The 24,368-nt window shown below is 44.4% G+C and overlaps 1 protein-coding gene across 2 annotated transcripts in view; it reads right to left on the bottom strand.

Annotated features, from left to right (window-relative positions):
* LOC124776228 (protein rhomboid) overlaps positions 1-24,368 on the bottom strand; it is a 310,766-nt gene that overhangs the window by 157,417 nt on the left and 128,981 nt on the right. The window contains exon 1 of one of the 2 annotated variants that reach the window (XM_047251087.1): positions 6,978-7,093. The exons of the other annotated variant lie outside the window; for it this stretch is intronic. The gene's annotated coding sequence lies outside the window, so the exon portion shown is untranslated. Of the gene's footprint in view, positions 1-6,977; positions 7,094-24,368 lie in introns of those variants that run through there. 2 annotated transcript variants of the gene reach the window in all.

Here is a 24,368-nt window from a genome sequence, read left to right as displayed (position 1 = left end):
ACCTCATGACAGCTTTGCCTCTTTATCCTTAATAACTTGATTTTCAGCATCACTGCTTATCCCCGCGTCGAACAGAAATGGAATCTCCAACTACGCCGCTAATATTTCTCAGTTTAAAAGAATCGTTTCTCTGACCGATTCGCACTGCAAACAACGCTGCGGCGAAAAAAGGCTGCCGACAGCGGTTTATTTTCCCCGGCCGCGGCTGACAAGTGATTCCCCTCGCTGGCAACATTGAGGGAGCCCCGCCCCGCAGGAGCCTGTATGGTACTCTGCGCACTCCGCCTTGGCTGCGGTGGCCGCCTGCAGCTTTTTACCGACACGCGGCCAAGCCGGCACAGGTGTTCGTGTGTGTGCTGCGCTATGCGGGAACAACCGACTGCCGGCCAGCGTTAAACGTGTTCGCGGGCGGGATAATGAACACGCCTCTGGCAGCGAACACCTCTCTGTTGCACTTCTTGGCACCCCGACACAGACTCTACGAATAAATGATTTTTTTCGCGCGTCAGATTAAATGTTTGTTTACTTCATTAACCCGCAGAAAGGAAAGGGGGCGTTTCAGTGTGTATTTAGGCGCAGCGCTAATACAAGAAGCCTGCTTTCTACCGGTTATTTGCGGTTTGAAGTACGTTCGTCCATTGAATCCCACCACTGATGTGTGATTCTAAAACTGGGATGGTGTCATAACAAGAAACGTAATTATTGGCGGAAGATGGAGATACTAGACCTGAAAATGAAATAACACCACTGATATAAGGCAAGTACGTTGGAGAGTTGAATCTCACAGCTACATCAAGCTCATTAGAGACGATACGAAACGCCTTCTCATCAATCTACTGACTTTTATTATAATTGAACAACCTGACAAGAAAGTGAAGCACCCAGAGGGGAAAGAAGAAACGGAATGAAACTTCCATGAGCGGAGAGGATATGTGATGATGATTCAGTGACTGCAGTATGGAGTCAAATAAACACAGAACTTGGCAATATGGGTGTGGCTGTACGCCAGTTAACGCGATGAAAATGATATAAAATAACTTCGCAAATACACCAAAACTGACGTCGTACCGAAATGTTATTGTGAGAACTTCGAAAGATATAAATATCTTTTCTCAGAAAAATAACAAAGACTCTGTAATCAAGTAACATGATCTGCGAATGTAATTGCAATCTTTTTTTTTGCAAAAAGATCTCTTCCCCTTTTTTTTGTAGTGTTCAAAAATGGTTCAAATGGCTCTGAGCACTATGGGACTTAACTGCTGAGGTCATCAGTCCCCTAGAACTTAGACCTACTTAAACCTAACTAACCTAAGGACATCACACACATCCATGCCCGAGGCAGGATTCGAACCTGCGACCGTAGCGCTTTGTAGTGTAAGAAGTCCTTTCGTGACGAGGCACGAAAACTTGTTTCATGTAATATTTAGTCTAAATATAATCAGATATTACTGAAATGTGTTATCAATTTTTATCTGTACCAGCTCCTATATTCATGAAGTGGTGAAATTAATTTCTTTATGCAAATTTTGTAGGGGAAGATTGGTGCACAGATCAGCGCCACTCTTCTAAACGATAACGGCCCAGAGTCGTAATAAATATCTTAATATTCTCTAATTTTGACAAGCAAAAATGTAAATGTAGCAGATTTCTCTTGATTAGCGGTTCTTCCTTTGCAACAATAAAAGTAATCAGTATTTCCAATATTGAATCATACTTGAGTAAATTGAGTTCAGCAAATTTTTTCGGTCCTCGCTTAACGAAATCACGAGAATCTCCGTAACGTTGCATTTCCACGAAAGTAAAAATAAATAACAAAAATCAATTTTAATAACATATACAGTCATATCTCGTGGAATTTTGTTAGCATATTGTACCACAAGTTTAAAGCCCTGAGATAGAAAAATAAGTCATATGCTTAAGCCATACGCATTACTTTGAGTTGCACATTGTGATTTGTATGATTTTTTATTTATTTTTGTGATGTTACAATACAGCATCACCGGTCTTTTGCGGTCTAACTGTGTTGGTGAGCAGTAAATGTATCCATAGGGCAGTGACGTTGCGTCACTGCAATACACTTTGGAGGTGTGGCGGTGGGACTTGGAGTCTCGTACCACCCTCCAGCGGTGACAGTACTACGTCAGTCAGACAAATTTAGCCTGACATGGGCAGGTAGGGTAGGAAAGTACTGGACGCAGAACGGGGGGCTAGTCCCGCCAAAGGATCGTGGTGGGCGTGCCGGGCCTATCTTTAGCCATGGTCGGAATCCTATTCCTCCAGGATGGTTAGGGGAACCAGATGTCGATGCCAGCGGCGCGGAAGTGTGGTCCCAACGTGGCGTAACTCGTGGACACTGTCCCACAAGGCATCCACTTTCTCAAAGAGCCGCCGCACGTTGTTGCGTATGGTCGTCTTGAGCGGGGCGATATCCGCTTCCTCGTGGAGAGTCACAATTCTCATGAGTGGCGGGGCGTGCAGGCTCCACCTGAGAACCTTGTTCTGCAGGCGCTGCAACGTCCGCATCCTGCTGACGCTAATCGTGGCCCATGCAGCAGAGCCATGCGTGAGGGCAGGCAGGATAACTGTTCAGTAGACGCGGAGCTTGGTATGCAGGTTAAGTTCCCTACTGCAGAAGAGTGGGTACAAAGCCCTGGTCAGCTTTTGCCCCTTGTTGGCAACATACTCCGCATGACAGTGGAAAGGCAGCTTGTGGTCCATCTGGACCCCGAGATGGGTGGTTGTCGGGAACCAAGGCACCTGCACGCCTGCAATCGAAATATTGCGGCGGAGGACCGGGCGCCGTTTGGCCAAACATATGTATGATGTGGTTTAACCAATACATAAATGGACCCATGTGGTGGTTCTTTATCATTAAAACAAACATCCTGTAACTTTGATGCATGCACTGATTCCGCTGGGAAGGATGTCATTGAGACGTTGCAGCCTCTCCTGAGGCAACCTGGTCCACAACCGTTTTAACTGGACCTTGATTACTGCATACACGCACTTTGACAAAGTTGACATCCGAGCTGGTCCCACAGCTATATCGAGGACAGATTGGGTGAGTGCCTCGACATCATGCAGACAGTTCACAGGGACACGAACCGTGTCTGCACGAGCTCTGTCCTGTTGGAAGACGCAAGATGTCAGTAACGTACTGTTGTGCCGTCACTACCAGCGCTGACCTGAAATCATATCTGACGGCTCAGAATACAATGTCGCCAGAAGTAATACGGCTGTGCCTCTCAGGAACACTGGAAGAACGGGTCCTCTACCCAGGTGGCCGTGGTCGGAAAGGGTGGTGCACACAACCGTGATTCATCGCTGGTAGCAATGCGGCGCCATTCAAGAGCATTCCGTGCTCCCCGGTAATGGTACCAATCTAAATGTAACCGTTTGTGCCGAGGTGTTGACGGAGCATGGGACAAAACATTCCCTTGAGCGGGTTCTGCTTGTCTCCTATCAGTGGTGCGGGATTACACACAATGTACCAGGGACACTTACTTGCCGGCCGCTGTGGCCGAGCGGTTCTAGACGCTTCATTCCGGAACCGCGCGACCGCTACGGTCGCAGGCTCGAATCCTGCCTCGGACATGGATGTGTGTTATGTCCTTAGGTTTAAGTAGTTCTAAGTTCTAGGGAACTGATGACCTCAGATGTTAAGTCCCATAGTGCCCAGAGCAATTTGAACCACTTTGAACACTTTTACTTGTTCTCCGCACCCATGTTACTCACCTGATCTTACGCCTTCAGATTATCACTTCTCTCTATCGAACAACCTCCAAGGAACTTCTCTTCCAGATGAAAATGTGCTCCAAACATGGCTCGACAAATTCTTCGTCTCGAGAATACGTGATTTCTAAAGTCGCGGATCCGGAATGTTACCCCAGTGTTTGTTTTGTTTTGATTTAGCGAGAAGAAAACTACTAGGGTCATACGCGCCGATGTCAAAACTGATAGAACATGAAGACAAAAAATAGGAGTTAAAAACGACTACATGTCAATCCCAATCGACGGAAGACAAGACAGCTAAAAACAGGGACGTGGAGAAAGGTTTACGAAATACGCCGCAGAGAAATGGAGGTCCACAACTAAAAATTAAATGGACTTCGCCATATTGCTACGACGGATAAAAAAAAAAAAAACGCAGTCCACAGCTCGCGCGACGTTCGCTAAAACGGCATATAACGCAGACGGCAAACACAAACAGGAACGCAAGCGGTTAAAAAATGGGTATTCCGTCAGGAAATGACCCAAGCGTTGGCAGTATTGTAAATAGTGAAAGAGAATACATTACCTGACTTTACGTCTCTGTTATGTGTATCGATTGTTATGCGTATCTGTTTTGTTTATTACAGTACATCGCTACGAACGTATCACCGACCCGGTATTTGCAACGGAGGAACGCGACAATGACGTTCTTCAGAAAGTTTTAATTCATTTATCAGGTCAAGATTTAAACGAACTTCCGTCAATTTAATTAAATTGCTTATTTCACGGCACAGCGCTAGACCGTTTCTACGAAACGTGAAATATCGATCAGTAAGGAAATACCAACAGACGACTATGCGTTTCATCTGCCTCGAAGTTGGAACCAAATCGTTGCAGAACTTACGCTTGTCTCCCGCCTTGCCAATAAACAGAGTTTCTCGTTATTTCATGGACGTAACTCTTTTCGTTCCTTTCAGAACCCGTCTTCAGACGACGCTGCACGTAACACAGGGTAATACAGGAGCCTGGTGCAGAATCTGCTACTTGCTGCCTAAAATATCAGAGCGTTTAGTAACGTTTGTTATTTTTTCTCTTTTCAACGACGAGTTAATGGAAGCTACTATTAACAAGTGTTTTTGCAACTGAGCCAGTGGCGGTATTAGCGGCCCGAGTCCTGGTTCTCGCTCCTCAACAGGTCGGTTGCTCGGGGGCCGGCGGAAGCGATTCTCCACGATGTTTGGAGTTGTTCCGTTCGCTGGAGATACAGGCATGTGTGTCACGATGAAACGGGCTGGCCCGAACGGCGGGTATTTCGGGACGGCCTCAGAAACAAACTGCTGAGCGCCGAGTCCTTGCCGCCAGCCAAGGTTAGCCCCAGGGAGCAATAACACTCTCAGGGTAGGTCGAAACCGACGCACCACAATACCGCGTCACCAAGCCGGGAGAATGTAAGCTAGCGGGTCTTCAAGTATTTACTGTACGAGCGAGGGGGTAGGCACCCCTCACTCTTTCAGGCGAGGAACAGAAACAGGTTAATGGCGAGGCGGGAAGGACAGACAGACACACACACACACACACACACACACACACACACACACACACACACACACACAACTCCGATGGGGGGAGCCGCGCGAACCGTGGCAAGGCGCCCCAGACCATGCGGCTGGAGAAATGCTAAATCTAATTGTGCACACCAACGCAGATGAAAAAAAAATGCACTAACAATCAACCTACAATCTTTCGAAAGTGCCTTTCCGTATAAAATAGCGAGTCTGAGCACAGTATTTGATACCCACCACCATTTTCTCACAGGACGAGCGAGCAATATAAAGAATACATGCAGCCTGGAAATTTGGATGGTTACTCTGTATGAGAAAGATAAACATGAAGCCAAATCAGAAAAATGTGGAGTATTGATGAAAATCCGTACTTAGTTGACACCCCCCCCCTCACCCTCCCCCTGTTTATGAAGAGCATAGGGAGAATTAAATTAATGCACTGGTACCATAAGACGTGAAGTGGGTTGTAGCGACATGCTCATAGCAGCCCCTCTATTAAATATTTTGACATTCCGTGGATAAACGGTGTTTCAAAATATCAAGGAAAAATAAAAATTAAAGAATTTTCTTTTTAAATTTGGGGTTAAGAAAGATCAGATGAAGGCAACTCTCGGTATAGAAGGGAGAATTGCAGTAAAGAAGACTGTAGAAAGATATATAAGAATTATATCTAGTAATTACTAAAATGGAATGAGTTAGGTACGTTGGTCACATAGTGAAGATAGACGATGGAAGTCTCACAAAATGAATTTTGAAGTACATTTACAAGAGTTAAAAAGGCGAACAGTAGACCCTAGGGATAAAGACAACGCAAAAATGGTTATAATAGAAGTGGTACAAAGCTGAAGGGCCAATAGGATTTATCTGTTGTCTACGAGGTTGTCATTAGTGACAAAGCTAAAGGTCGGATAGGAGGACTGGGAAGGAAATTGCCTTTAGCATTTCAGGGAAAACCACCGAGATACAAAAAACTAGGATAAAATGTCGAATCTTTTGAGAAGTAAGAAAAGGACCGGCTGGTAGGCAAAGAAAATAGCAAAAGGGAAAAAATGAAAAGCTATTGGAAAGGAGGAAAGGAAGCAAAGGGCCAAAATGAATGGACTGTATTATTCTGCGTGGTCTCTAAATGGCGAACGCGAAAAATAATGTTTTACTCATCTCCACGCAAATGTACCACGCATACAGTGAATAGCAAAATTTTATTTAAGACGGGAATCTTTGTCGAACCGCACGAGGAAACCAATAAAATGTAGGACCAATTTTTTTGGAATTTACTGCAGTGTGAATAAAATTGTTTTGGACGTAAGACCACGTCGCACCCAAATTTAAACCACTATCGAGCCCGACGTTTCGACCATTTATCTATCGGTCGTCTTCAGTGCGACTGAACTGCAAAGACCACCGAAACGTATAGATTGTAACAGTGATTTTCGTTTCAAACTGACAAGCCCTAATGCCCAAAATGATTTTATTCAAATTGATACTAACCGTGGTAGCATTCGTACTTGCTACGTACGGTACGTTTAGCTCGTTTTGCACCACATATATATTGCATCAAGACTGACAAAAGGGAAGGCACGAAATGTGTAACTGTGGCGGGGATTAGGAATGAAGGCATTCCACATCCACGTTGCTGACTGGTGCGTGAGTATGAGAGACGTTTCGGAGGGCGCAGGCGGCGGCATTATCAGCAGGAAGTGTTACCTGGGAGGCCGCCAGCGGCGGCGGCGCGGCTACATCCCGCGGGCGGGCCCGAGCGAGGCGCACTGCCCCAGCAGCACCAGGTCCGCTGCCAGCAGCTCGCACTGCGCATGCGCCGGGCGGCCGCCAATCTGTGCGTGACTCGGCAGCGGTCACCCGCCGCAAGTGGCAGTCACGATCCACGCGCACCCTGTCGCCAAATCATTGGCACGCCCCAGTTAGCGGAGGTGGTACGGCGCTACCAGAACGGGCCGACAGCCAGAGTCGCTGAACCGTGCCGTTTTGCTAACGTGAGGCCGTGTTTAAATTCGGCACCGGTATCGACAACTTTTACTGGCTACAATTGCGACTAATTGTCATTACCAAGCGTACATAACAGGTGTTAAAGCGTGCAATAATAATACTACAAGGGATGAATCCCATATTACGTCGCTATTATTTTACATATGCGTTTTGTTTCATTAACTTAAAACGTCGTCAGCGTCATACGGAAGTGTCGTCTACAGGAAATTTTTTTCGCGTGTCCATGAAAAACTACCTCCCATAGTATCATAAACTAATGTGCATCGTACACCTTAATGTAAAAAGGTAAGTTAAACAACCAAAATGAACTGTCATACCATCACTTACAGGAAACAAGAACGAATGTAACGATCATACGCCCATGATTAAAACATACGCTACAGTCTGACTGTATTGACTGAAGACTTTACACTACCAGCTTTCAGGTACTCAGCAGCATCTTCACATGTATCTGTAAGTACGAGGGGCGTTTAATAACGCAACACTTATTTCTCAGTCAATTTCGGTTGGAAAAAATGCAGAATTTGTTATGAGACAAATTGGAATATTCCCGTTTCAGCCCCTGTAGTTTCATGAAGTTCCAAATAGTAGCGGTCCTTTACGTAGCCTTCAAAATTGCGTCTGTAACGGAGGTCTGTTCCAAGCAGACAGCTGTCATTGAGTTCCTTTTGGTGGAAAACCAGAGCATCGTAGATAGGTGCTTGAAGAACGCCTGTTAAGACCTGTGAACAAAAGCACGGTAAGCAGTCTGTCACCATCGCAACGAGGTCGCGCAAACCTGTCCTATCTCTCTCATTCGGCCTGCCGCACACAAATGACTCCTGCAATGTTGGAACGTGCGGACACTCTCACTCACACAGGCCCTTCCATTAAGGTGGCGTAAGGTGGTCGCACTGAACAGAAATTATGTTGAAAAATAGGGTTTTGCAGCCAAAACAGTTAGGAATTGAAACATGGTACTTAGGGAAAGGCAGGTTATGGTGTGGATGGGGTCTTACTCAGTTACCGTTGGTTGCGCAGTTATGTTTTTAAATCCCGTACACTTTATTTGGAACCAATTGCAAATAAGGTTGACAATAAGGAACAGTTATCAAATTTGACTGTTAAGACACAATGTCTAAATAAAAAAAAAATATTATTCCACTCACAGCTGAGGGCCCAATAGTAATAACTCAAAATTAAAATATTAAACAAAAACAATCATCACAATCTAATCAACCAAGAGAGAAGTGGGCCTCAGACAGTGCTCCAAGGATCGGCCTGGGAAAGTCGGTCAACTTCGTAACTGATGAGACAGGCGGCCAAGAGTTGTATTCACTTAACCGGATGGCAACTCAAACTAGTGATACTTTAAACGCAGACTAACACATTTGCAAAATCTACCTAACGTCTGATAACCAATACACTGATGGAATAACCCAGGAGAGGCAGACCCGATATCTTCAGAACCCGGTGTTCAGAACACCCAAACGCAGAAGGAACCACTATGAACGAAGCAGTCCAACAGTAACAACATATCCGAACCACAATCAAGGAGGCTGTCAAACTATATGCCTTATCGGAGAGCAGCAGCAAGGCGAGGAAAGGTACACTGCAAAAAAACACACACGCTAACCTCCAGGGCAGGTAACTGCGGTGTTAGCAGCCACTAGGGAGAAAAATACCCATGGTTGAACTTCACCAATAATAACACAAGGAATTCAATGATTAATAATAAGAAGCGGAGAACAGCTAACTAATTTCGCCAAGTCCAAACACTGCACTCGTTGCTCTTTGTCTCAGCGACCCTGCGAGCACCAACGTGCGAAGAAACGGCTTGATCTCAAAATGGTGGAGGTTTCACTACTGGGTTAATGTTCATTAAACTCAAACGTCCTGGGTCCAGTGGACAACGAGGTTGTGGTCCCCACAACTACAGCCCCTCAACCCGGCAGTGCCTGCGTGCCGCCAGCAGTCCCAGCATGTCCTCGCACAGGCGGACCTCACTCCTCCTCCGTCCCAACCGAACTCCCCAACATACTCACATCTGGAAAACACTTTACGTCCTTCCAAAGATAGTACCACGGTACCAGGTATCGATAACTGCTGCTGCCACTCGCGGACAGACAACGCTAGCAAACGTAGTCGTGCCAGTAAACACAAGAACCAACGCGAGCCGTAACACGGCTCAGGAATAATATGATATATTGGAATCCTGAACAAAAAATAAATTTTCAGAAAAAATGTGTAGCGTTACTTATATAACGCTCCTTGTAGTACATCGAAGCGACCATGTCAACGCGAACTTACAAGGCAACACATCTACCGTACGTTCATCAGACTGAATACCCGAACATGCCCGCACCACAAGCACTTTTCAACCCTGATGTCAGCCACCCGTATCCAGAAAGTGTCGGTGAGAGGACAGTGATTAAAAGGACCATCTGACCATGTGTTTATGCGGCGCTCTCATTGTTCAGTTCTATTTCTGTTGGCAGACGGGACGGAATGGCGATATGTACGGGTATTTGTTGCATGTTATTTGCGTGCTGCCTTATAATGACAGCGCTGCATAAACACTTTACCGCATGGTCCTTTCACACACCGTTCCCTCGCCGTCATTTCCAGGCGATAACATGGGTAACTTAGAAGACGATATCCTCGGTGCAGTGAAGCAGCTTAAATCACTTAATAAAGGCAAGGTTGGTTCTGAGCACTATGGGACTTAATATCCTAGGTCATCAGTCCCCTAGAACTTAGAACTACTTAAACCTAACTAACCTAAGGACATCACACACATCCATGCCCGAGGCAGGATTCGAACCTGCGACCGTAGCAGTCGCACGGTTCCGGACTGAGCGCCTAGAACCGCGAGACCACCGCGGCCGGCAATAAAGGCAAGGGCTCCTGTGCAGATCGTAAACCGGTCAGGTTTCTTTCAGGGTATGGTCATACAATAGCTCCATACTTAGCAATCATATACAACCGCTCTCTTCGAAAGATCCGTATCTAAAGACAGGAAAGCTGTCCAAGTCACACTATACGTAAGAAAGAAAATAGGAGTAATCCGCTGAATTACACACCCAGATCACTAACGTCGATTTCCAGTACGATTTTGGTGCGTATTCTGCATTGGAACATTATGAATTACCTCGAAGAAAACGATTTATTGACAAATAGTCAGCACAGGTTAAGAATATCGTTCTTATGAAAGACAACTAGCTCTTTATTCGCACCAAATAATGAGTGCTATCGAAAGGTAATGTCGAACTGATTTCATATTGTTCGATGTTTTTGACACAATTCCTCACAAGAGACTTCCAATCAAATTGCTTGCCTATGGAGTATCGTCTCAATTGTGTGACTAGATTCGAATTCTTGTCAGAAAGGTTACAGTTCTTAGTAACTGGCGGGAAGTCTTGAGTAAAACAGCAGTAATATCTGGCGTTCCCCAAGAAAGTGTTATATGCCATCTCTTGCTTCGGATCTACATAAACGATTTAGGAGACAATCTGAACAGCTCTCTTAGACTGTTTGTGGATTATGCTGTCATTTAACGTCTTGTTAAGTCATCAGATGATGAAAACAAACTGCAAAAGGATTTAGACAGGATATCTCTATAGTGCAAAAGTGGCACCTGATTCTAAGTAATGAAAACAGTAAATTAATCCACAACGTTACTAAAAGAAATCCATTAAATTTCAGTTACACGAGAAATCACACAAATCTTAAGGCTGTAACTTCAGCTAAGTACCGAGGGATTACAATTACGATTAAATTAAATAGGAATGATCATATTGGTTTAATGTCGTGGATAAAGCAAACTGAAGACTGCGACTTATTGGTAGAACACTTAGAAAGTGCAAGAGGTCTTCTAGAGAGATTGCTTTACACCACGCTTGTCCGCCGTCTTCTCGAGTGTTACTGAGCGGCGTGGGATCCGTTTCAGATGGGACTGACGGAGGAAATTTAAAAACGTTCTGAGAAAGGGCTGCTCGTTTTGTACTCTCGTGAAATAGGAGACAGAGCTTCACGGATATGATACAATTCGTTGCGGCAGGATTTTCTCGTGAAATTTCAATCACCAACTTTCTCCTCCGATTCCGGAAATATTCTATTGGCGCCCACCAACTTAGGGAGGAATGATCATTATAATAAGAGATATCAGAGCTCCCACAAAAAGATTTAAGTGCTCGTTTTTCCTACGCGCCATTCGAGAGTGGAACGGTAGAGAAATAGCTTTAAGGTTGTTCGATGAACCCTCTGCCAGGCACTTAATTACGAATCGCAGAGTAATCCTGTAGATGTAGGTAAGGCTTCCTTACGTCAGTGAAACTGACAGGTGCTTGTTGTGCGGGCACGTTGGGGCATTCAATCTGGTGAGCCGTGTGCGACAGGGGCTTAAGTTAGCTCTAACATGGACGGTTCGACACATCGTACACCCGAAGCTGGGGCCGAGTCTTGAAACCTGGCAGTGTAAAGATTTGTGTCAATAACTGTACAACTGTATCGGATGTTTTAAGCATAAACATTACTTGTAACAGCTGTGGACGTCACACCAATAAAAATTTATTTATTTCGGGAATTCTGGCATTGTGTTTTTCACTGTTTTACTGTGACTTGCAGCACTACTCATTTCCTAACGGTAAAAAACCGACTGGTTGTTGCACAACTAACGAGTATATAAATAACACACAGACGAACTGTAACATACAGTCTCCCAGACGCACCTGTGTCGCATTGTGGACGCGAGGGCCTGTCTCCAAGACACAGACTAACTGATCTTTGAGGCGACGGTCCGGTCTTTCCCCTAGCCTCCTGGTTCTGATCTCTGAAGACCACGTTGAGTTCACGGAAGAGTAATTTTCCCAGGCAATTGACCTCGCACGAACCAGCACCTACCGGAAAAAGCGGTATTAGCAGGAAAAGGAAATGGCCAATGGAAATGCCCGAGTTCTGTTCCTGAGGCTGACTTGCCGAAAGGGCTTAATGTTACATAATTTCGTGCAGCAGTTTCAAGCTCACGAAATGAAACTGTCGGTGGCAGCCCGTGTGATCTGTAAAAGCCGTGTGTCCTCTTGGAGTGGTGGTGGTGGTGGTGGTGGTGGTGGTGGTGGTGGTGTACTTCGAAGTCGAGAGCGGATAATCCTCCTTGGTGCGGAGAGCTGAGTGAATCCGACAGCGCATTTCCGTGCTCGGGAATAATTTCCGATTTTTTATGCGAATGTTGCTATTTAGCAGATGTGCAGACGCTAACTAGGCAGTGCACTAAATTAGATCGTAGTGCCACATGGTCAGTGGCGTTTAGCGAACGAGACGGACTTAGATGATTTAACTGTAGGCACTAAATTATAATTATTTACAAGAGGTAACAACCATTTGACTGTGAATTACAATATTTATCTTATGTACTATCTAGATTTCGGCTTTATGCCATTATCCAGTACAATGATAAAAGTTGTTAGACCACTATCATTGCTTGACTGTGGTTCAGAATTTCAGATTGGTGTTTTGTGTGACTTACCCCCTATTGAGTTCCAATTGAATATCCGTTTTGTGGTTGTAAAGATTATCTAGGTAGTAATTGCTAGGAGCAATCTGGAGGCGGTTTATGAATGGTTACTGGCAAACATATTCTAGTCCAGTGACCACACCTCAGAATCTTACGTAAAGTAGGGCTTTTAACTATTGACCTTGGATTAATAAGAAATTGAACCCTGTCTCAACGGTCGAAGATAGTACGTCCACCCTTTAGACTACTTTTAGTACTGTAGTGGAGGAGGAGATTAACTCCAGTCCGACAACAAACATTTTCGAGTAGATCTGCAGAGTAGTACCCTTTAGACTACTTTTAGTACTGTAGTGGAGGAGGAGATTAACTCCAGTCCGACAACAAACATTTTCGAGTAGATCTGCAGAGTAGTACCCTGGTTGCGCGTGGAGCGTGTTGGCGCCTGAAAATGTGCTTTCGCGCGACGCAATGGAATCTTCGAGGACGGACGACATGACTGTTTCAGTCCGTTTTGGCAGAAACGTGCAAATAAACATTAGTGGTGCAATATTTAGTCGTGATAGAATGTCAGTAAATGCGTACTGCTCCAATTAAAATGAAACTAGGTCAAGCACACTGTTGGTAAGCAGATAAGTACCGGCAAACTGTGCATGCAGACGACACGCATATTCCATTGACACGTTTTCCTTCTCTCGTCACTCAATCTGTCACGTGGCATAAGGATTCTCTCCCTATAGTTTCTCCATATACAATGGACCGACAGGATGGTGAACGAAGAAGTCCGTAAAATCAGGAGGGGGTAATAGAGCTACTGATAATCATAAGACAGAGTAATATCTTGGCTGGGTCGTACACTGCAGTGTATTGCGGAGCACAAACTTGACTTTACTGTGTAGGAAAGGAATTCACTTGTGTCAAAGTAAACAATGTTTATTTCGTTGTTTTATAATGCGATGGTTATAACCTTCTAAAGAAGGTCACTAGGTGCCTGAAACCTGTTAAGGAAATAAAATTTCTTTTGTACAGCTGGTTGCTGACTGCCGACCCTAGTATACAATCTAGGGGGTACGGTGGTATGATTTGCTAGTGAGGGGTGTGAATGTCGTCTCAAGGGAAGGTATTATTGCTTGGAAAGAATGGGCAGATCTACGGTAAATTCTGAGTTGTGAAACTTTGGCAATGTGTTGTTGATACTTTGGCCTCATGGTTTGGGCAATAGTCTCCGAGAGTTCTTTCTAGTTCCAAACTCCAGACATGAGAACATACAATTTACTATTGTCATGGAGAAAGAAATTTGACGTTTTTCGATGTCTTGGTGCGGATTAAGAGCGATTGTACACGTTGACATATACATCTACATCCATACTCCGCAAGCTACCTGACGGTGTGTGGCGGAGGGTACTTTGAGCACCTCTATCGATTCTCCCTCCTATTCCAGTCTCGTATTGTGCGTGGAAAGAAGGATTGTCGGTATGCCTCTGTGTGGGCTCTAATGTCTCTGATTTTATCCTCATGGTCTCTTCGCGAGATATACGTAGGAGGGAGCAATGTACTGTTTGACTCCTCGGTGAAGGTATGTTCTCGAAACTTCAACAAAAGCCCGTACCGAGCCACTGAGCGTCTCTCTTGCAGAGTCTTCCACTGGAGTTTGTGTGTCATCTCAGTATTTAGAAACTCCGATACCGACCTGTACTTACGGGCAATTAGTTGCCACCATCAGCACAAAAAATTGCCGTTTGGAAGACCTTGCTTCAGCGAGCTCATACCATCTCACAAGCCAAATTGTAACCACCCGAAAGTTCCTGAAAATTCAGTAGACATCTCAGCAGATACAGAGAGCGCTACACTCAATACAAACGGTAGAACAATGAACAGAATGAGACCTTCAGCAACAGCCTACCTCCCATATACCCCAAACAGCGGTATTTCCGTGAAAATAGGCAGAGTACGAAGATAAAATTAGGTTAAAATTATCTCTGAAAATCTCTGCCCTTAAGGGATCGGTATGAGACAGAGCTGTACTGTATTCCATGTGATAACGGTGTATCAAAGGACGCGCACAGTTCAGGAGCCTTCTCCGACCCAGTACATTCGATACCGCAGACCACTGAATTTCTACTGGCCATTAGATTAAATGCTGCACAATGAAACAAAAATTGATGCCCGTACTTCAAATGAATTGGTGGAAATACAACTGTTGGAGGACCTTATCAAGCGGAATCCTGTTGTAGAAAATCTTCGTGCTTTGGGTAACCAGTGCCGATCTACGATTTTACCGCACAAAGACAATCCATCTGATATCGATGGGGCGATCTACGAGGGGCGTTTCGAAAGTCCATGCAAAGTCCGAGAGATGGCACTACCGGCGCGTATCGAGATCATGTTTAGTTAGTAGCATCTTTGGAAAGAACGCACACCAAGTTTCAGCCATATTGGTCTATTTCTTTGTGTTTGGCATTCGTATGAATGAAGGATGTCGAGTGATTGTCAAAAAATGGACGAAGAATAATTTCGTGTAGTGATTAAACATTACTTTATGAAAGGCAAAATGCCTAAGGAGACTAAAGAGAAGCTTGATAAACATTACGGTGACTCTGCACCTTCGATTAGAACAATTTATAAGTGGTTTCAAAATTTTTGGAGTGGTCATATGAGCACAAGTGATGTTGAACGTTCTGGACGCACTGTGGAGGTTAGGACTCCAGAAATCGTTGATAAAATCCATGGCGATGGATGATAGAAGAGTTAAGTTGTGTGAGACTGCTAGTGCTGTGGGCATCGCGAATGAACGGGTACATAATATTTTGCATAAACATTTGGACATGAGAAAGCTTTCCGCAAGATGGGTTCCGCGATTGCTCACTCTTGACCAGTCGTGTGAAGTGTTGTAACGATGGTTTGTAACTGTTCAGGAACAATACGCAGGACTTTAAGCGTTGTTTCGTCACTGTGGATGAAACAGGGACCAAACAACAATCTAAACAATGGATTACCAAGGGAGAATCTGCACCAAAAAAGGCGAAGACCAGTCCTTCGGTCGGAAAGGTTATGGCGACTGTCTTTTGGGATTCGCAAGGGATAGTCCTCATCGACTATCTGGAAAAGTGTAAAACTATTACAGGTACATATTATTGATCTTATTGGACCCTTTCAAAACCGAGCTGCAAGAAAAACGCCGGCGATTGGATCGCAAAAAAAGTCCTTTTCCATCATGACAATGCACCAACACACATCTCAGCGGTTGTGGTCGCAAAATTATTGGAAATAGGATCCCAACTCGTTTCACATTCCTCCTATTCTCCAGACTTGGTTCCCTCATACTACTATTTGTTCCCAAATTTGAAGAAATGGCTGGCAGGACAAAGATTTTATTCAAACGTGGAGGTGATTGCAGCAACTAATAGCTATTTTGCAGACTTTGACAATTCCTATTATTCGGAAGGGATCAACAAATCAGAACAGCGTTGGGCTAAGTGTGTAAGTCTAAAAGGAGACAATGTCGAAAAATAAAAGAGATTTACCCCTAACACGTAAGTAGTTTTTATTTTTGCACGGCCTTTTCAAACGCCTCTCGTACAACCAAGGAGCGCGCTCACGGCAGCACACAAACTTCCCGCAGAAGCGCATACGCTCTAACAACCTTACACAGCGACAATTGGGTACACCAATCGTGCACTGGCGTGGTCTTAAATAGAGACAAACCCTGTGTACTTTCTCTAGTGTACACTGGAGGGTGGCCTGATGTCTCTGCGCCGAAATATCCGGCAGTTTGCCCGAAGTTTTCGACGCTGTGTCATATTCCTCTTCAGACTTACAGAAATTCCAAGTCTGACCCTCTGTGCTGGGTTCGTCATCCGAGTTCTTATGAGTCCTCAGATGGACAAAGACTGCTCGAGGTGGTGTTGAGCCACACACGTGAGTCCAGAAGATGACGTCTAGTGAGGAGGACGAAACGTCGAGAGAAATCTACATGTATTGAATGGAAGATGGTGCGGTCCGGCAACCCAAAATATTTCACCATCAAACGAAAGCGGCCACAAAAGCCCGCAGACTTTATTTACACATTTATGGAGATGCTTCTCTAAGACGGGCCCTTGCTTTTCCCAAGCTGGTGAGGCTTGTTTAGCGACCCCTCGTCGCTGCAGCGACAGCAGCGGTTCAGCGTGGCACACTGCCGACGCACCCTGTCCTTCGACCACAACACGTCCCGCAGCAGGTGTTTGCCGGACCAGCCGCGGACAGCGGACCTCTAGTGTTGCGTGTGGCCGCAGGGCGCAGACGGCGCCAACTGTCGCACAATTAGGACCGTCCATACCACCCAGGCCTTTGTCGGGACCGCAATTTTCTGTCCCGCCGCAGACCACACAACACCACGGGATCCGCAGCTACTCACAGGTGCTCTCAACCAAAATTGGAGACAAGTGCCTGATGACACGGGCGCGCGCGGCCTTCCGAAACAGGTGGATCCAAGGTCGAACCGAGAAGACAAAGGCACAACGAGACCTGCACGTGGGGAGCAGACAAACTTGGTTTGAACTGATCAGTACGTTTTAGGGTGCGTGCATACTTGCCAACAGTGCAACAATGGGATCAATCAAAGCACTGAAAGAAAATGATATCGGTGCAAATTACCCAGTGGCAAAGTCTGAATAAAATCTATGCTCAAGAGGAGAGTCAACTCCAACTGGGCTATTCAGGTTCAAATATACCTGCAGATGTACAAAGTTAGTCAATATGGGCTAAAGTTAGTCAATATGGGCTAAAGTTACCACGGAGGAACATACACACCGCATGGATCAGTTCTATCCAGATGTTGTCTTCGGTCCGAAAAACTGGTTTCGTGCAGCTCTCCATAATAGTCTTTCCTCTCCGCTTAAGCACCACAAAATACCTGACGGCTTACCAGAGAGGACATTATCATCGTTGATAAAGAACGTCCGTCCTCAGAGACCAAAAACAGGAAAAGTTAACGTAATATTGGTAAACTGCAGGAGTATCCAGGGCAAGGTTCCTGAATTAGTATCTCTTATTGAAGGAAATAGTGCGCATATAGTATTAGGAACGGAAAGTTGGTTAAAACCGGAAGTGAACAGTAACGAAATCCTAGACACAGAATGGAATATATACCGCAAGGATAGGATAAACGCCAATGGTGGAGGAGTATTTATAGCAGTAAAGAATTCAGTAATATCCAGTGAAGTTATTAGCGAATGCGAATGTGAAATAATCTGGGTTAAGTTGAGTATCAAAGGTGGGTCAGATATGATAGTCGGATGCTTCTATAGACCACCTGCATCAGCAACCGTAGTAGTTGAGCGCCTCAGAGAGAACCTGCAGAACGTCGTGAAGAAGTTTCGTGATCATACTATTGTAATAGGGGGAGACTTCAATCTACCAGGTATAGAATGGGATAGTCACACAATCAGAACTGGAGCCAGGGACAGAGACTCTTGTGACATTATCCTGACTGCCTTGTCCGAGAATTACTTCGAGCAGATAGTTAGAGAACCAACTCGTGAAGCTAACGTTTTACACCTCATAGCAACAAATAGACCGGAACTTTTCGACTCCGTGAATGTAGAAGAGGGTATCAGTGATCATAAGTCAGTGGTTGCATCAATGACTACAAGTGTAATAAGAAATGCCAAGAAAGGAAGGAAAATATATTTGCTTAACAAGAGTTATAGGGCACAAATCGCAGAATATCTGAGTGACAACCATCAAACGTTCATTTCTGAGGAAGAGGATGTGGAACAAAAATGGAAAAAATTCAGAAACATCGTCCAGTACGCCTTAGATAAGTTCGTACCGACTAAGGTCCAAAGCGAGGGGAAAGATCCACCGTGGTATAACAATCATGTACGAAAGGTACTACGGAAACAAAGAAAGCTTCATCATAGGTTTAAGAGTAGTCGAATCATAGCTGATAAGGAAAAGCTGAACGAAGCGAAAAAGAGCGTAAAGAGAGCAATGAGAGAAGCATTCAACGAATTCGAACATAAAACATTGGCAAACAATCTAAACAAGAACCCTAAAAAGTTTTGGTCATATGTAAAATCGGTAAGCGGATCTAAATCCCCTATTCAGTCACTCGTTGACCACGATGGCACCGAAACAGAGGACGACCGAAGAAAGGCAGAAATACTGAATTCAGTGTTCCGAAACTGTTTCACTGCGGAAAATCGTAACACGGTCCCTGACTTCAGCCGTCGCACGGACGCCAAAATGGAAAATATTGAAATAAACGATATCGGAATTGAAAAACAACTGCTATCACTTAGTAGCGGAAAAGCATCCGGACCAGACGAGATACCCTTAAGATTCTACAGTGATTATGCTAAAGAACTTGCCCCCTTTTATCAGCAATTTATCGTAGATCGCTGGAAGAACGTAAAGTACCTAGCGACTGGAAGAAAGCGCAGGTCGTTCCCATTTTCAAGAAGGGTCATAAATCAGATGCGAATAATTATAGGCCTATTTCGCTTACGTCAATCTGTTGTAGAATAATGGAACATGTTTTGTGTTCTCGTATTATGACGTTCTTAGATAATACAAATCTCCTTCATCATAACCAACATGGATTCCGCAAACAGAGATCATGTGAAACTCAGCTCGCCCTATTTGCCCAAGAAATTCACAGTGCCGTAGACACTGGCGAGCAGATTGATGCCGTATTCCTGGACTTCAGGAAGGCATTTGATACGGTTCCGCACTTACGTTTAGTGAAAAAAATACGAGCTTACGGAATATCGGACCAGGTTTGTGATTGGATTCAGGATTTCCTAGAAGAAAGAACACAACATGTCATTCTTAACGGTTCAAAATCTGCAGATGTAGAGGTAATTTCGGGAGTACCGCAAGGAAGCGTGATAGGACCTTTATTGTTTACAATATACATAAATGACTTAGTTGACAACATCGGTAGCTCCGTGAGGCTATTTGCAGATGACACGGTTGTCTACAAGAAAGTAGCAACATCAGAAGACTCGTACGTACTCCAGGAAGACCTGCAGAGGATTAATGCATGGTGCGACAGCTGGCAGCTTTCCCTAAACGTAGATAAATGTAATATAATGCGCATACATAGGGGCAGAAATCCATTCCAGTACGATTATGCCATAGGTGGTAAATCATTGGAAGCGGTAACGACCGTAAAATACTTAGGAGTTACTATCCGGAGCGATCTGAAGTGGAATGATCACATAAAACAAATAGTGGGAAAAGCAGGCGCCAGGTTGAGATTCATAGGAAGAATTCTAAGAAAATGTGACTCATCGACGAAAGAAGTAGCTTACAAAACGCTTGTTCGTCCGATTCTTGAGTATTGCTCATCAGTATGGGACCCTTACCAGGTTGGATTAATAGAAGAGATAGACATGATCCAGCGAAAAGCAGCGCGATTCGTCATGGGGACATTTAGTCAGCGCGAGAGCGTTACGGAGATGCTGAACAAGCTCCAGTGGCGGACACTTCAAGAAAGGCGTTACGCAATACGGAGAGGTTTATTATCGAAATTACGAGAGAGCACATTCCGGGAAGAGATGGGCAACATATTACTACCGCCCACATATATCTCGCGTAATGATCACAACGAAAAGATCCGAGAAATTAGAGCAAATACGGAGTCGTTCTTCCCACGCACAATTCGTGAATGGAACAGGGAAGGGGGGGATCAGATAGTGGTACAATAAGTACCCTCCGCCACACACCGTAAGGTGGCTCGCGGAGTATAGATGTAGATGTAGAACCTAAATACATTTCAACCCGCTTACAATATTCATCCCTACGTCATCTCTCTCTACAATTATGGCCCCTAACCGTACGTCCCACTGCCAAACTGACTATTACCTGACGATTTGTCCTATCTATCAACTTTTTCTTCTAGTCAAGATGTGCAATGAATGCCTCTTTGCAATTCGATTCGGTACTTCCTCATTAGCTATTCGTTCTACCCATTTGATCTTCAGCATGCTTACATAGCACCACATTGCAAAAACTTCCATTCTCTTCTTGTCTGAACTGTTCATTGTCTATGTTTCATTTAAGTAAGAGCTACATTTCACACAAGTACACCCTTTTCTTGCTACTGCCAGTCTTACATCTTCTCCACTTCAGCCACTATGAGTTACTTTGCTGCCCAAACAACAAACATCACATACTTCTTTTAGTGTCATTTCCTAATCGAATTCAGCCCGATTTAATTCGACTACATTATCCTTGTCTTATTTTCGTTTATGTTCACCTTATGACCTTATTAAAAGACACTATCCATTTCATTCATCTGCTCTTCCATGTGCCTTGCGGTCTCAGAATTACGTCACCACTATAGTACCGATATTCAAATTGTGTACGACACCAGTGTAAATCATGTAGCGAAATAATGGCAACTCTGGAATGTAGACTGCTTACTGAAGCACGTTCTATACACAGTCTGAGATTAAAGAACAACACAGTTCTGATGCATGATTAGGCAGATTAGCAAATTTACTAATCTTGTACAGTCATAGCGGTATTTCAACTGCCTATGAGTAGCACAGGTTTAGCGGATATGTAATTTTGTTAGCGATCGCACTTGTTGCTTCCACTGTCCTTTGACATGACCTCCAGTGTGGCATTAAATGAATGTATATATCTATGATTGTTAACAGGCTATAAACTGGGACAACACTCCAAGATGCAACGGAATTTTCCTGGTGTGTTCATGAATTTGTTTGATTTTCTTTAGTGTTATCTATGTTACTTGAAATTAGTAAATTTTTGATTACGGAATTGTTGTGCAGGCGTTTTTTGTTGTTAGCGTGGTATCTCCAGTGAGATTAATATCTATGTAAAATCAGAAAAACGGACAGTTGATGGAAGGTGAAGTGTTAAAGCGAAATTTTTTGGCCATCGAATATATGAAAATGAGGATTTGGACGACTCATGGACCAACAGTTAGTGGAAAAGGTGGAGTAAAGAACGTACGATTCGAAGTGATAAAAGTTTGAGATTTTACAAGCGATTTATGAACAAATGTGAACTGATGTGTGGGCTACAAATTACATAAAAATGTGGCTTTTTGCTGAATTACGGTAAATACTAATTACTAAATTATACTTTTGTCAAAGCATGACACGTGTAATTGCTTTGAGTGTGTTTTATGTTTAACAAAGGATCGCAACCGTACAATGAGATATCAGACGTTACGATCAAAGTTTGAAAATCGACGACTGTGACTAACTGAAAATATCACACCCACTTGTATATTAATTCATACACTTCTTCGAAATTACTTATTCTTTTCAGAAAAGCTGCCTGATGCAAGCCAATTTGTCGCACAAGAAATGATGATAACCATTTCGGTGTACATTCGAGTAAAATAAGGCTGACGCCATGCTGTCTTGGCAAAATCAGCAAAAGCAGAGATTACAGCACCAATAGCAGTCTTCATATGTCATGAGGTAGGCGAGACTTCTTTGCGCATATTATATATATATTTGGCAATCTACACACAATGACAGCAAAAATGAACAAAATATCTAAATACTTCCTTCTTATGTAGCAAAGAACGAATGTCTTTACAAGACGACTCGCAGGCGAAATTAACTACACTGCTTATATATTTAATGTACTGAAGCACAGACGTAATTTTAGAAACTTAAAACTATTCGATATACTGAATGTAACTACCAATACGTGAAAAGATGAAGGATTTTGGAACTGATATTTAACCAAGATATAATGTAGGCTTTCACTGTCGACATACAAAACACTTTCATGACGTTTCGACTCCGACTGCGGGAGACGACACGTCAGAAGAGGGTTTTGTATATCGACCACGGCCCAACAGCCCGGAAGTTTTAGGTGGAAATGAAACTAATTAACAGCATGTAAAATTACAATTTCAGTTAGTAATTACATTTTTTTAAATTTCATAGGTTGCACATTTGGATGTTTATGTGTGTGGTGTGGATGCAACTGTGCCACCAAAGTAAAGATAAGTAGCGAGCAGAACAGTAAGGAAATGAAATGAAAATGACAGATAAAATTATAAAATGTACCGTTACTTTTAACTTATCTGGGCCGCGACAAGCCACAGAATATTTTTAAGTTCCATCGTGTTCACAGGTCTCCCCATTGCATTTCCTGACTTGTTTGACTGTGGTGTAAAGCTGAAACTGCAATAGCAGAACAGAAGTTGTACAGCGATAAGCAGAAGTACTTTACACAATCTTACAGACTGTGGGCCCATTTTACAAGACGTAAATGCTATTTGGTGAGTTTAAAGTTATCTGGTGGAAACTTGAAGATACACACTGTGTGAATTGGTTCAAATGGCTCTGAGCACTATGGGACTTAACTGCTGAGGTCATCAGTCCCCTAGAACTTAGAACTACTTAAACCTAACTAACCTAAGGGCATCACACACATCCATGCCCGAGGCAGGATTCGAACCTGCGACCGTAGTGGTTCCCGACTGTAGCGCCTAGAACCGCTCGGCCACAATGTGTAACTTGAGACTAAAGAAAAGAACTACTTTTCAATTGGTTTTATGCTAGTTGCACGCGGGTTGCTAGTCGGAAATTTTGTATTTGCCCGTCATATCCCAGTGACTTGCCCTCATGCATGTCAACTACCGACTAAAAATGGCTTAATAGCTGAAACTAGCGAATAGTGGAAAATAAACAATTATTACAGCCGAAGCCGGAAATGCCACTTCAGGAATTATGATTAACTGTGGTACCTTCCCGAAAGAAAGTAACAACAGAATATCCATACATTGTTGCTCTTATGATTATCACTCGAAAATGTGAATAATGGCTGGCTGTTGTGGCCGAGCGGTTATATGCGCTTTAGTCTGGAACCGCGCGACCGCTACGGTGGCAGGTTCGAATCCTGCGTCGGGCATGGATGTGTGTGATGTCCTTAGGTTAGTTAGGTTTAAGTAGTTCTAAGTTCTAGGGGACTGATGACCTCAGATGTTAAGTCCCATAGTGCTCAGAGCCACTTGAACCATTTGTGACGAATGCTTTGACAACGTTACCCGGAATGTATCAGTTAGCCTCAGTACAACACCTGCAAGATATTGTGTGTGGAGGGCGGGGGGAGGGGGAGGGGAGGAGGAGGAGAAGGAGGCACGGAAAGAGAACCGATCAGCATTAAGGTTAACTGCGCGGACACGGGGAAGCAGCAGCTAACCGGAGCGCGGCAGTCTTAGTGCGTGGCGGGCTGCTCCAGTTTGTATTTAGGGATAATTTTCGTTCCGCTGTGTACAGGAGACGGGCGGTGAGGTTGGGATTTTTTGTGCGGCAGGTGGCGGGCGCTGTTTACGGAAATTACAGGCCGGCGATCGGGCAGCGGGGAGCGCGGAGCGTGCAGCGACTCAGCCCTGGCGCCGGCCGAGCGGCCGCGGGCTTGAAAGACGCCGCCAGCCGTCAGCTGGCCGCACCGACAAAGGCGACCACAGGTAACAGCCGGCGGGCAGCCGAAACCCTGAACCTGCGTGCTGCCTTATCACTGCGCGAGAGAGGCGGCGGGTGTCCATCAGCGGTCCGTGCTAGCACCGTCACTATTTACTACAATATTTGTTGATACGAAAAACGGTGAGCTGCAGCACGGTT

This window comes from Schistocerca piceifrons, chromosome 2 (assembly GCF_021461385.2).
Source record: "Schistocerca piceifrons isolate TAMUIC-IGC-003096 chromosome 2, iqSchPice1.1, whole genome shotgun sequence".
Classification (NCBI taxonomy): Eukaryota; Metazoa; Arthropoda; class Insecta; order Orthoptera; family Acrididae; genus Schistocerca; species Schistocerca piceifrons.
Note: the sequence above shows the minus strand (reverse complement) of the source record. Positions and strands in the feature narration are given on the sequence as shown.